Genomic DNA, 12,448 nt, shown 5'->3' on the forward strand with positions numbered 1-12,448 from the left:
AGCGAAGGCAATGTGGTCTCTTCCATGGAGGAGTGGTTATTTTTTTTCCTGGGGGTAAATCATCTGCTGGTTCCAGCGTCTACAGAATGAAAACTCTTTTCTTACAATAGCCAACAGGTCATTTTTTCAAAGGCAAGAGAAAGGTATGCCTATGAGGCATGAAGCCAGTGCTCTCTGACGATATGGCCAGAACCGTTCCATCCCTGCCTATTTTCAGTTCTGTTCTTGAACAGCTTTCAAACGGACCTTAAACGTGCTTGGGTCATGTTGTACACTTAAGCATGAGAAATATTCCACGAGAGAAAAACTCAAATTATGTTCTGTCTTTAAGGTTTATGGGAACATGTGGTCTTCCGTATAGAGAAAGTGATTGCTGCCCCGGCAGGATGGGGCTTTCATCTGTGGGTTTCATACGTACAGGTTAAACATATGAGAAGTTTTATAAGGCTATAGAAATCGTGTCAGAGAAAACGATCTATAAGAGGTCGGAGCCATATAAAAACCACTGGACACATTCAGTTTCATGATAAAGCTCTTTCCCAAGTTATTAGACCGCATAATTCAATCTACGTTATCACAGGGAAACTTGGAACCGACCATTGCCGTAGATTATAGTAATAATTCTACACGCACACACTCGGGCTACACAAATGCGCTTGCAGAATTGGTTGTAGACTAGCACTAGGCTAGTCTCTCGAATCTCTTCTCATAAATCTAACTGATGATTTGTTTCTGTTACCGCATGAATTAAAGCCCTCTTCATATTTAAAAATACTTGACGCAGGTAAATACACATATATGTTACTCTTCCTTGAAACCTCTAAAGGGCAAATTTTGCATAATTTGTCCCTTAAATGTATAGCTGCTAAAGGAGCTTTGTTGTGTTTTCAGAATGCTTTTGGTGGTTTGGTCAAATGAAACAAAAGAAATCAGAGGTGAAGAAACCATGCTATGGCATTCTGTCTTTTTCCTGGAAACTTCTATGGAAGAAAATGATCATATTAAGACTAGTAGTTTCGATGCATTAGGAGATAAACATTTGGACCTTCTGGTACTTCTTGTCTTTACTTCTCTCCTCTCTAGATTCTTAAAATGTCATTTATCTGCAAAGCGTGAGCCTCACAACCACGATTCCAAGTAGGTGCCTGTAGCATGCTAATATTAGAAATATCAGAACAATCAGAAACAGAGAAGAAAATGAAAATGATATATAACCTCACCTCACAGAGAAAACCACCATTAAAATTGGGTTGTATATAGGGACACTTGGGTGGCTCAGTTGGTTAAGCGTGTGCCTTCAGCTCAGGTCATGATCCCAGGACCTTGGGCTTGAGCCCTGCATTGGGCTCCCTGCTCAGTGAGGAGCCTGCTTCTCCCTCTGCCTGCCACTCCCCCTGCTTGTGTACTAGTGCTCTCTCTCTCTCTCCCAAATAAATAGATAGTTTTTTAAAAAAGTGGGTTGTATATTTTTCTGTTTTAAACATGCACACATTAAACAAAATATTTGGGATCACATTGTGCAGTGTGTCCATAAAGTCGAACGTAGGGGAGAAAAGGCATCACTGCTAATATCATTATTAATATTATTAGATTTGCTGACATCAGCAAAGATACCTTAATATTACTACATATTAATTATTGCTTTTACAGATCAGAGATGGCATTGATGGCGTTACACGTGTTTACCCACGTTTCTATATTTTTGCAGACACCCTGTATATGAATGGTGTATATATTGACATATTTTTCCTGCATCGTCGCAAGTTCCAATCTTGGCATGACTATTAAAGGTCCTCAAATTGACAATGGTCGTTAATGTAGAAATATTTATACGTGCCATGCCAGAAAGGAAACATTTCACAAATTGCTAGATTGTTTTTCTAAATAGCCAATTCACAAACTCTCTGTAGATTTATTTATCCATTTTGGGCTCACTGACCAGAGTATAGAAATATAGCTGGCAAAAATCCAGTGACTGGAGACATGTAAAAATAGCATATTTCCTTAAACCCTTTACCTTTCCCAAACACTACTCATTGCAGAAAATTAGATGGGAGGGGTAAGGGGGTAGGGAAACAAGTGTTTGCCTTGGCCTTGGCAGACTTACAGTTAGACATGATCACCAAGGAAAGAGCACAAGAAAAGAGACCATGCAACCCATCCCCACACAGGGGTTCGGTTATATTGATTTTTACAAAACATGCCTGCCCTGTCATACCAATGAACTTATTAAAATTAAAATTAATTCCAGGCTCTTCTAAAACAGCTGCAAGACAAGGCCAGCCTGCATCACCTTCTGAGTAAAGCCTTCATTTTTCAGAGTAAAACTCCACAAACTCCATTGATCAGAGCGAGTACAGACTTCAAGCATATGTGTCTCAGAGCTGTGTCTGTCCCAATGTTCCTCTCGTCTAGATACTTCTCTCTCAAAAAAAAAATGTTCTGTTTCTCTGAGCGGCTGCAGTGGCAATTATCATCTTTGTGCACTGTTTCCATTTGGCCTGGCTGGTAAGCATTACGAAAGGGATACTGGGAAAAATCTTTAGCATGAAATGGATTCAAGTGTTTGGTGCTACCCTAATTGGGTGAAGTGTCAATTTTATATAGCATTCCTACCATTGCAGAAGAGAAAGATACGTTTCTATATAATATGAGCCCTTTCCCATATATCATTCAGGAACCCAAAACCTAAAACAATGAAAGTAGAAGTATCTTGTCTATAAACTGATAATCTGAAATGTGAACAAGTACAAACTTGACCCTGGACCATCTGTAGTGACGAAAGAGGGGGAATTTTTTAAAGTACTTTGAAGTCACACATATAAGGACTTTCTGTTTAACTTGCATGGTTTTGAAATGGGTGTAATAGTTTTGAATTACCTCCCCATTTATAGTTTACGGTGGGCAAGTCTCTCTCACTCCAGTGCAGGAACATATGTATCTTCAGAAAGCAGGGAGGACAGATGTCACCCTGCCACCTGCTGATCTGAGAGGGAGGGAGGAACGTGGGGCGGTGCATGGAGTCTCACAGTGCCTGGCCCGCTTATCTTCCAAGCTTTATTGGCTGGTTTGCCCTTGGAGAGGAAGGAGATGCTGGATGAAAAGTCAGGAGCTTCTGTGCCCGAGCAAAGGAATCCTGAATCAGGGAAGGACAGAATCAGGGAATAGAGACCCATTCTGGAAGACTGACCAGCTCTCCCAAAGAGGCTGAGTCAAAATCTGCAGTATTTTGGACTAGATTTTAAACAGCTCATCTTTCTTCCCCTTACGCTATCATCTTCTACCCATGAAGATCATAACAGCTTTAGGGAATAGAGGATCTTTATTTTCTCCGCACATCTGCGTGTAGTATGAATACTCTCACAATTTCAGGACACTTTCTTTTCAGCGAAGTATGGGAAAGCTTTTCAACGTCCTCCAAAAAGTTTGTCTTCCTTTGTTCTTGTTATTCCCGGTACTGAAGATATCATCCTCGTCTCCCCTCACCTACTGTCCAGCTACGTTTCCTTTTATCAACTGAGTCCCACCTGTTACATTAGTTCTATTTGGGGCTTTTCTCTGACCCACCTTCCCCTCACTAGTTTGAGCATGCAAAATCCTCTTATTTGGGTTCTCTTAATGCTTTCAATTCTAATTAGCATCCGATGTATCCATTAGCATTGGAGGTATTCACTTGAAGATATTCCTCCCAGAAGGTAGAGTGATCCCCTGACAGGAGGAACCAGGATGTGAGCGGCACCTCCCCATCAGCAGGGGTCATGCATAAAGGAGATTCCCAGTGGACACACCAATGACCGGGTGATGAACGCATGGATGATGAAGAAGTTAAATCATGCTTTTTAGGTAGGTTACATTTGTTGGTGCAAAGGGCATTCTTCCTCTATCACAGTTTAATAGCTAAGAAAACATAGCTGGAGCAACAGCTTACAAATCAAAGGGGATATGAATAATCTGACACTTAGTCTGTGTTATCTTCTGCCTCTGAACACCTGTCCGATGTTCGGAATAAAGAGGGTGTTACGGAGCACAGCAAATAAAAACCTCTGATACGCTCAAATAATCCCAAAGTTTCATTTTACCTATTAAATCCCCTCATCAATTTTTTTTTTTTTAAGTACTCTTAGGCTTCCTGTTGAGCAGACCAATGGGAAAAGAAGGAGGCGGAAAAGAATCGACAGGAGTTGACTACGATTCAGGAGGATTATATATATTATTTACGCCCTGGGACAAGCCCGAGAAGGAAGAATTTTTAAATTTCTTTCAAAAAGTTTATCTTCCTTTGCTCTTGTTCTCATCCCTATGCCACAGGGAACCGGGCTCAGAGAGGTTAAGTAACTCGATATCACCCAGAGAATGAAAAGAGGGACACAGATCTCCTAACGCCCAGTCCAATTTTCTTTCCACCAGACAGTGTTTCCTGAGACGAGAAGCATCATGGTAACTGAGACTTGGTTATATGTAACCAAAAAAAAAAAAAAAAAGTCTCTATTCTTCCCAAAGACCATAAATTTGTGCTGGTAAAAGAAGGCGCTCATTGCAAAGCAGATGGTCTCTGAGCAGACACTGAGGTGAGTGTTAGTTTCATTCCCTGGAGAAGAAAGGTTGCACAGGGGTCGTATTTTAGGTGGGGGGCTGTCACGGGAGAGAACCTTCTATCCATCAGGGGAAAGAGTGGGTCCTCCTACCCCACCCGTTGATCTAAACAGAAAGTGCGTCGTGAAGCTGACAGCCTAAACTTGAACACAAGGACGATCAGTGCCAGATTTCCTTTTTAGACTTTTTAAATTTTTGGACAAAAATACACATTTTGCAAGCAGGCTACACTCATCCGGAGAGGGCTGGCACCCTCCCAAGGGGGCATGAATACTTCACGATTACGAGTCTAATAGAGACATCTACTGGCTGAGTTCTGTGCTTCCAGATCAGTCTCTGTGGGACCCTGGGAGCCACCCACCCCTCATCTCTGACAGCTTGTAAATAAATGAAAATGAGAATCACAATCGGTTTTATCTGTTCATACAGAATTACTAGCTGCACACTTGGCGTGCATGCAAAGGTTGAAAAAGTCACAGGGACCTGGGTGGGGCCGGAGTTGGTAAAGACTCAGCCATTTGCATGTTGACTTTGAAAATTTCTTTGCCGCATCTGACCAAGGAAAGGTGAAGATGCTTCCCCTATCTGAACAAATGGAATCAGAAGTTCAAGTTTGAGAGTAGAGCGTCTCAGACGACTGTTGTTTCTGCCACAGAGGAGCAGCTCTAGCAGAGTACAGGAAGAGGTGTGTTTCTTTTTTTTTTTTTTTAAAGATTTTATTTATTTATTTGACACAGAGAGAGACAGCCATCGAGAGAGGGAACACGATCTGGGGGAGTGGGAGAGGAAGAAGCAGGCTCCCAGCAGAGCAGGGAGCCTGACGCGGGACTTGATCCCAGGACTCTGGGATCACGCCCTGAGCCCAAGGCAGACGCTTCACGGCTGAGTCACCAGGCGCCCCAGAAGGTGTGTTTCTAAAACATGAACCCCAACAACATCAATCCTGCAGTAAATGCTGAAGCGCCCCCGCAGTGACATGTTTTCATATTTAGCACCAATTTACGGGGCGAATTTAAGATGAGGATGGATCTGCACTGGGGGAGAAACAGTTCCCACTAGCAGAACCCCCCAGATCATGTTGACTTCTGGTGGCTCTGCTACGTGTCTGCTCCTCCGTGGCCTCTGGCGAGATCAGGCCAATATCTGTAACGCTAGGACTGGGCCCTTATTAATCAGTATGAACCAGCCTCCTGTTCTTTACTGGGAGGGAGGGATCCTGAATTGGAGGACTAAATATAGGCAAACAAATCCAATAACCAAACCCTTACAGCCAAGACAGAAGCAAATATAAATCCCACTTGTGTCATTATAATGCCTACCAACCTAATTGAGAACACATTCATTTTAAGCTAAATAAATTACTGCTACAATTAGAGAACCTTGAGGTCACCTCCTTTAGGAGATGGCCAGCGCTTGTATTAACTATTCCACACTTTACTGTAAGTGGTCTCAGCCAATCAATGCCAGATAAATGCTGTTAAAATATGCACTTAATTAACTCAGTCCTTCATTTCTTTGCTATTTTAGCCTAGGGATGGAGAAGAACGGGAAGTTAAATTGTGTGCGTTCTCAAACAAGACTTCAGAATGAAGAGTTTTTCTTTCCCAGTCAAAGCACTGTCTTCCTTGTTAATCTGGCCAAGGGAGCCTTCCTGAGACTTTCATAGAATGCAGTGCCTCCCTCTGATGAGCGGGGCTTTGCCTGGGCCGTTGATAATCCTACACTCAAGCAAGTAACTCCTTCCATTTCCCTTTTCAAGATGGGTTTACCAACTGTCTTTTTCTTTTCTTTTTTTTTTTTTACTGATGGTTTGATCCATCTTGGACTGTGAGCCATTATTACAGTATGTTTCCAATCACAGGGACGCAAGGGCAATTACATCGCTAACTTAGGGATTCGTGCGTTTATCCTTTTCAAGATACAGAGATGTTTTCGGTTGTGTTTTGGAATGTTCTGCCCTCTCCCTCATCCTGGGTGTCATGCAAAAAACTCCGAGCAGAACCTACCCTAGCAGGCAATATGCTTTTTACCAACCCTCTTCCCTGGGTTTTGCTGCTGCTGTTGTTGTAGGCACATACTCGTCTGCTTTCCCCTGCACAGCCCAGATGTGCTAGTCAGAACCATGTGGCATTGGGCTGGGAACAGCAGTGATGTGTGTTACCTCAGGCTGAAGCACTTAAGAGCTGATGAACAACCTTCTACCTCTCTCTTTCTGTTCCATGATGATCCTGAAAGTTGTGAAGTGGCTGAGATTTAAAATGAAAAGCTCAGTTTGCTGAGTCACTGTTGGGAGGAGAGCTGCTTTGAGGGGTCCTCTGACTTACAGCGCATTCTGCGTGAGGCAAGAAAGGAACCTTTGTCTTCTTAAACCACTGAGATTTCCAGGTTTGTTTATCACAGCATAATCTAGCCTATGCTGACAAATATAACTGGCTTCTATGGTGATAAACAAATCCATAATCTGTAGTACTAAGTAACCACCTAAACTGTAGTCATTTGGCTCTAATTTGCATGAATATTAATTCTTTTAAACAAGAAAGGAAAATAATGATAGTCCACAGACTATACCTTCGGAATCAGCCACTTGTTCATTAATTTTTAATGAGAAACATTCATTATTATGAATTCCTTGACAAGACTTTGATATTTTTGGGTAAATGATGACCATAATTAAGCTCCTCATAATGAACACAGCAATTTTTAAACAGTACAATTTATATAATGTTTCTCCTCTGGGAGGCTCAGTTTTCTTAATAAAAAGCAACAGTGAATATATGGGTACGTTTTCATAATGCATGAGCGTTTGGAGTCATTATTACATTCTTCTCTACTCTCCTTCCTTCATTCATTGTATTGATACATATCTTCTCTGGATTTTTGTGCAGAACTTCAAGACTGAATTTCAAAATAGGAAGCTTTAACTAATAAAATGCTGGGTTACTGGCAACATAACTTTTTCCCCCTAAAGGGCTTTCTTGTTATCATGGGCTTAATGGCTTCATTTTTCTACATAGTTTAAAATCTTTCTGATTCTGTCATTTGCTTCTACAACATACAAATGTATCCACGCACACCCTAAAGTTAATCATTAATTAAAATACTAAAACTATTTTTCGGTAGCATCCGATATCAGGGGGAAAAAAAAAGGACGAGAATAGAAATCTGTTTGCTCCATTAGGAAAGCCCTAATGGGTTCTATATTACCCTAGATCGCAGCAGAAAATGCTAGATGATGCTTGTCTATACAAAATAAACTTTCCGTACTTCCCTACCATGATATTCTGGAAACTATTAACACCACTGCTTTGCTCATCTCAGCTGTAGTAAAGACAAATAGGAACAGACAAGTTTAAAGGTAAAGAGGCCCAAATTGGGCAGATACAGTTGACATTAACTCAATGTCCCCCTTTTGTCCTACCTCACAGGTCAGATGTCAACCAGCATTTGAAATCCCAGTGCATTTTTGCAAAGTCACTGTTTTTATTCACTTTCTTCTAGATAAACTGTGGCCCCTTTGAAGAACTTTTACTAGTTGAATCCTTCACTGCTCTGCAACTTAGTATTATAATCCTCTTCCACCCACCCTCCCTTGCATTCTGATGCCCATAACACTTTTCACTTTCTAAAATATTACATACTTACTATATTTGCTATCTATTGTCACTACTACACGAGAATAGAAGTCCTGAAAGAGCAATGATTTTGTATACCTCTGAATTATTGATGTAACGACTGACACACAGAAGGTACTCAGTAAATATTTTCAAGTAAGTCAATGAGTGAATGAATAAAAGAGTGTTCCCCTGGTCCAGTAAAAAAACACTCTAAGACTTATTTTCTTAGTTCCTTTTTCCCCTTCCAAATCCCATTTTGCCTCTGGCTATCTTGTCCAGGAGTTCCATTCATTCTTGAACTGACCCTGTCAGCTTATCAAACATGGCTGACCTGTTCCACAAGTCTCAATCTCTTAGACCCTGATTGGCGTCTTCCTTTTCTGACATGACGGTGATGTCTTTCTGCACAGAAGACCAGGGTAATTTTCTATGTGTATTCCCATGCGCAGGCTTGACCAGAAATGGTGAGGTCTTATGAATGGATTTTGGCGAACATTATACATTTTAACTGAGATTATTTAAAACCTAATTTTAAAGTTATTTTTAAAAGATTTTGTCTTGTAAAAATAATACCTGCACACGGTGATTTAGAAAAGAAGAAAATAAAATCACCCAAAATCCTGCTATGAGATAAATCCACAGTTAATAATTTAAATTGCATTATCTATCATTTTTCTTATAACTGAACTGACTGCTTAAGTTAAAACCAACCAATTAATTCACAAAACAGAGTTCAAGTGATCACATTTTATACAGTCCTCCAAAGCTTACAAGGGGATACAATAAGAAAAGGGATAAAAATAGAATGCTGGGAATTAAGAAACAGAGTGTTTCATAAAAGAAGGGCAGACTTGCAGAGCTCTCTGACCCCGAGTCACTGTGACACAATTTGAACTTGTTCATACACAGAGCTCCTATCTACAAAAAGAGCTTTGTAGGGAAACGATTTTCGAGAAAGTTAGGAGGATCTAAATATAGGCCAAATTAATCACACTGTTCAGTGGTGCTAGGACGACCAATTACATTCATTCCCCCTTTATCTTTGGGGGATATGTTCCCAGACCCTCAGTGGGTGCCTGAAACCACAGATGGTACTGAACCCTATAGATACTATGGTTTTCCCCCCCATACATAATACCTACACTAAAGTTTAATTTATAAACTAGGCACCATAAGATTGACAACAATAACTAATAATAAAGTAGAATAATTGTAACAATATATTGTACTAAAAGTTATATGAATGTGGCCTCTCTCTCAAAATATCTTATTGTACTATATTCTCATCCTTCTGGTGATGATGTGAAAAAAAAAATGCCTACGTGCTGAGATGAAGTCAGGTGAATGTGACGTAGTGTTAGGCTACTACTCACCTTCTGAAGAGGTCAGGAGGAAGCTCATCTGCTTTCTGACTCCAGTTGGCCATGGGGAATTGAAACTGTGGAAAGCAAAACAAAAAATGGTGGTGGGGCTGCTATATTCCAGTTTCCCCGGGACTGAGGAGTTTCTTGGGAGGATGGCCTTTCAGTGCTAATATTGAGACAGTTTATATATATATATATATATGGCTTGCCTTAAGTAATTGTTCAGTATTTGGTCAGTAGAAGCATAATTAGGGACTCCTTTTAGATTTAGACTTAAATAGAACAACCACAGAAGGAGTATCAAACAAGGGGCATTCATCAAAACAAAGTAAAAAAGTTGGATGGGCTGAAACTGATGTCAACAGTATAGAAACATCTCCATCTCATTCAGCTGTAGGAAATCAGTGCTTACCAATGTCTTTGCACCTGCCAGGCAGAGTGGGCCATAAGGGAAGAATGTAAATTTAGTGATTTGGATTAACTGACAAGCAGAAAAAGACCCCTTTTCTCAAGATCCTGACAGGAACAGAACGGTCAGCTGTGGCATGCAAAACAGACCTCAGAGGATTCAATCTTAGGTCAATTAGAAAAAAGAAGAAAAGAAAAGAGAAGAAAAGAAAAGAGAAGAAAAGAAAAAAGAAGAAGGAGGGAGGGAGATAGGGAGGGAGTGAGGGGGGGAGGAAGGAAGGAAGGAAGGAAAGAAAGAAGGAAAGAAGGAAGATGGTACATTTGCTACTAAAATTGTTTAAACAACTATGCTGTCTCTGGGTGATGTGTAAAAGGAAAAGCGGAAAGAGAAAATTGTGAGCTCTCAGAACGCCCCTCTGTTTGTGTTTGTTTACTAATTTTTATTTGGAAAGTGGCTTTCAGAATGTACTACCTATGAAAACAAATGAAGAAAAACTTAGAAATCCTCTGGCTCTTGAGAGAAAAATGATAGAATTAAAAATTGGAATTTAAATTGAGAAGATTTTTCAAAAGTCAAAATTCAAAGGTTAAAAGAAAAGAAGGTTATGGAGTTATAACACTGTACCGAAATCTTTATAAAATGGATGAGATTTTTGAAATAATCTAAACACTAGTTTTATGTTAGATATTATAAACAGGTGCCTTTTTAAGGAAATGGGTAATTATGTTAAGAAAGTGGTACAACAAGAGTGGCTTCAACAGAAGCACATTTCTACTGCAAGAATTCTCTAGAGCTATCACGATTATACTAGTAATCACAATCAAATAATATACAAACAAGAACTTAAACACAACAAATAGACTAAAATCAAAGACATTCCCTAACCCTGCTGAGTTCAAAGTACCAGTTTCCTCCTTAGATAATTATAACTCATATTTGAATATCACTTTCAAATTTAGTTTCTCAAACACTGTGATTTAGGTGTTACGGTTATTCCCATTGCACACACAAGGAAACTGAGGCTGAAGATATTTGTGGCTTATTCAGACTTTCACCTAGTTCAGGGACTAGGATTGCACTCAGGTCTTTTGGCTTTAGATGTTGTCCTATAAATGTAAAACAAACTCTCAGTGTAATCTTATAATCGTCTGACTATTAAGGAGACAACACCCTTTGCAAGATGCTCTTTGCTTTATATTAGTAGGTGTAGAAAGTCTGTAACACTCATACCAGCAATTGCAATGACCAGAGACTTATTGCAAATTTCATGTTGAGACCCTCATGAAACCTCAGGGGTTGAGGCTGAAAAATCAATGCCAGATGGCTTTGGGAAAAATATTCCTGAAAATTCTGCGACAGTTAAGACACCCCAATGGAAATGTCCTCGATGCTGATAAAGATGGAGATAACACAGGCAGGCCATCTGTCCTGGCCACATGGCTTTTAATAAGGAAAATCTCCGAGGGTACAATGAACGAAGACTAGACACAGGCAGAGAAGCATCCAGGAGACATTCTTGTGTGTCTGCTGGTCATTAGCTAATTACAAATGCAGATAATTAAGACAAGTCTCCAAAAGTTGCCTCATTTGGCGGGCTTAGCTCCTATGGCTGAATATGGAGAAACATGGATGATAAAAAAAAATCAATTTTGTTGACAAATCTGCTTCAAAGAAGTTCAGTGAGCATCACCATAATTTTTTACTGCAATGTATTACTCCACTTTTTCCCCAAATCTATTTGAAGTGGCTTTTAGCAAAAGACATAAGTGAGAAAAATTGGACTAGAAAGACAAAACCTGAACACGGTCAGAAATGATCACCGATGGCAGCGGACGTATTGCAACCAACAGGCACAGAACTGTGATTATGACAGCAGACTTTTAAATCAAATTAGGGGCATTTCGAGCATTTAGGATTTTCTTATAATCAAGAAAATGCTTAGTAATGTGATACTAGGAAACCCAAAATCATTTGTTTTCTCTTTGATAGTGACATATGAAATCCATACGTGACTTCTTTCCGTGGGCTTCACCATGACATTGTAATCATATTTGGCAGCCTGGAAACCAGGTTTCCAGGAAAACATGCAAGGTAATGAACATTCTTACCCGGAGGTATCTACCTGGAAGCACATATCAGGAAGAGAAGATTGTTGCAGGTGCCCCACTGATGTGCATTCACTGATGCATTTTGGCAGGGTCGGGAATGTTAAGGCTAATGCGAAATTTGTTTAGGGCTCCTGTACTTTGCTTGCTTTAAAACAGAATGACAGTTTCTTGGTATATGATTCCAAGGAGCAGAGCCACTGATAGCTGACTCTTCAATACACTTTAGAACCATCATTTCGACAAAGAATCTATTTAAGTCTCGGGCTGGAATTCATGTTCAAGCGCTTAGCAGTGGTATTTGTGAGTAGCTTTTCAATCCCTGCTGTTGTCCAACTTTTTGGTAATAGAATTCCTCCATGT

Source organism: Ursus maritimus, unplaced genomic scaffold (assembly GCF_017311325.1).
Source record: "Ursus maritimus isolate PB19 unplaced genomic scaffold, ASM1731132v1 scaffold_34, whole genome shotgun sequence".
Taxonomy (NCBI): domain Eukaryota; kingdom Metazoa; phylum Chordata; class Mammalia; order Carnivora; family Ursidae; genus Ursus; species Ursus maritimus.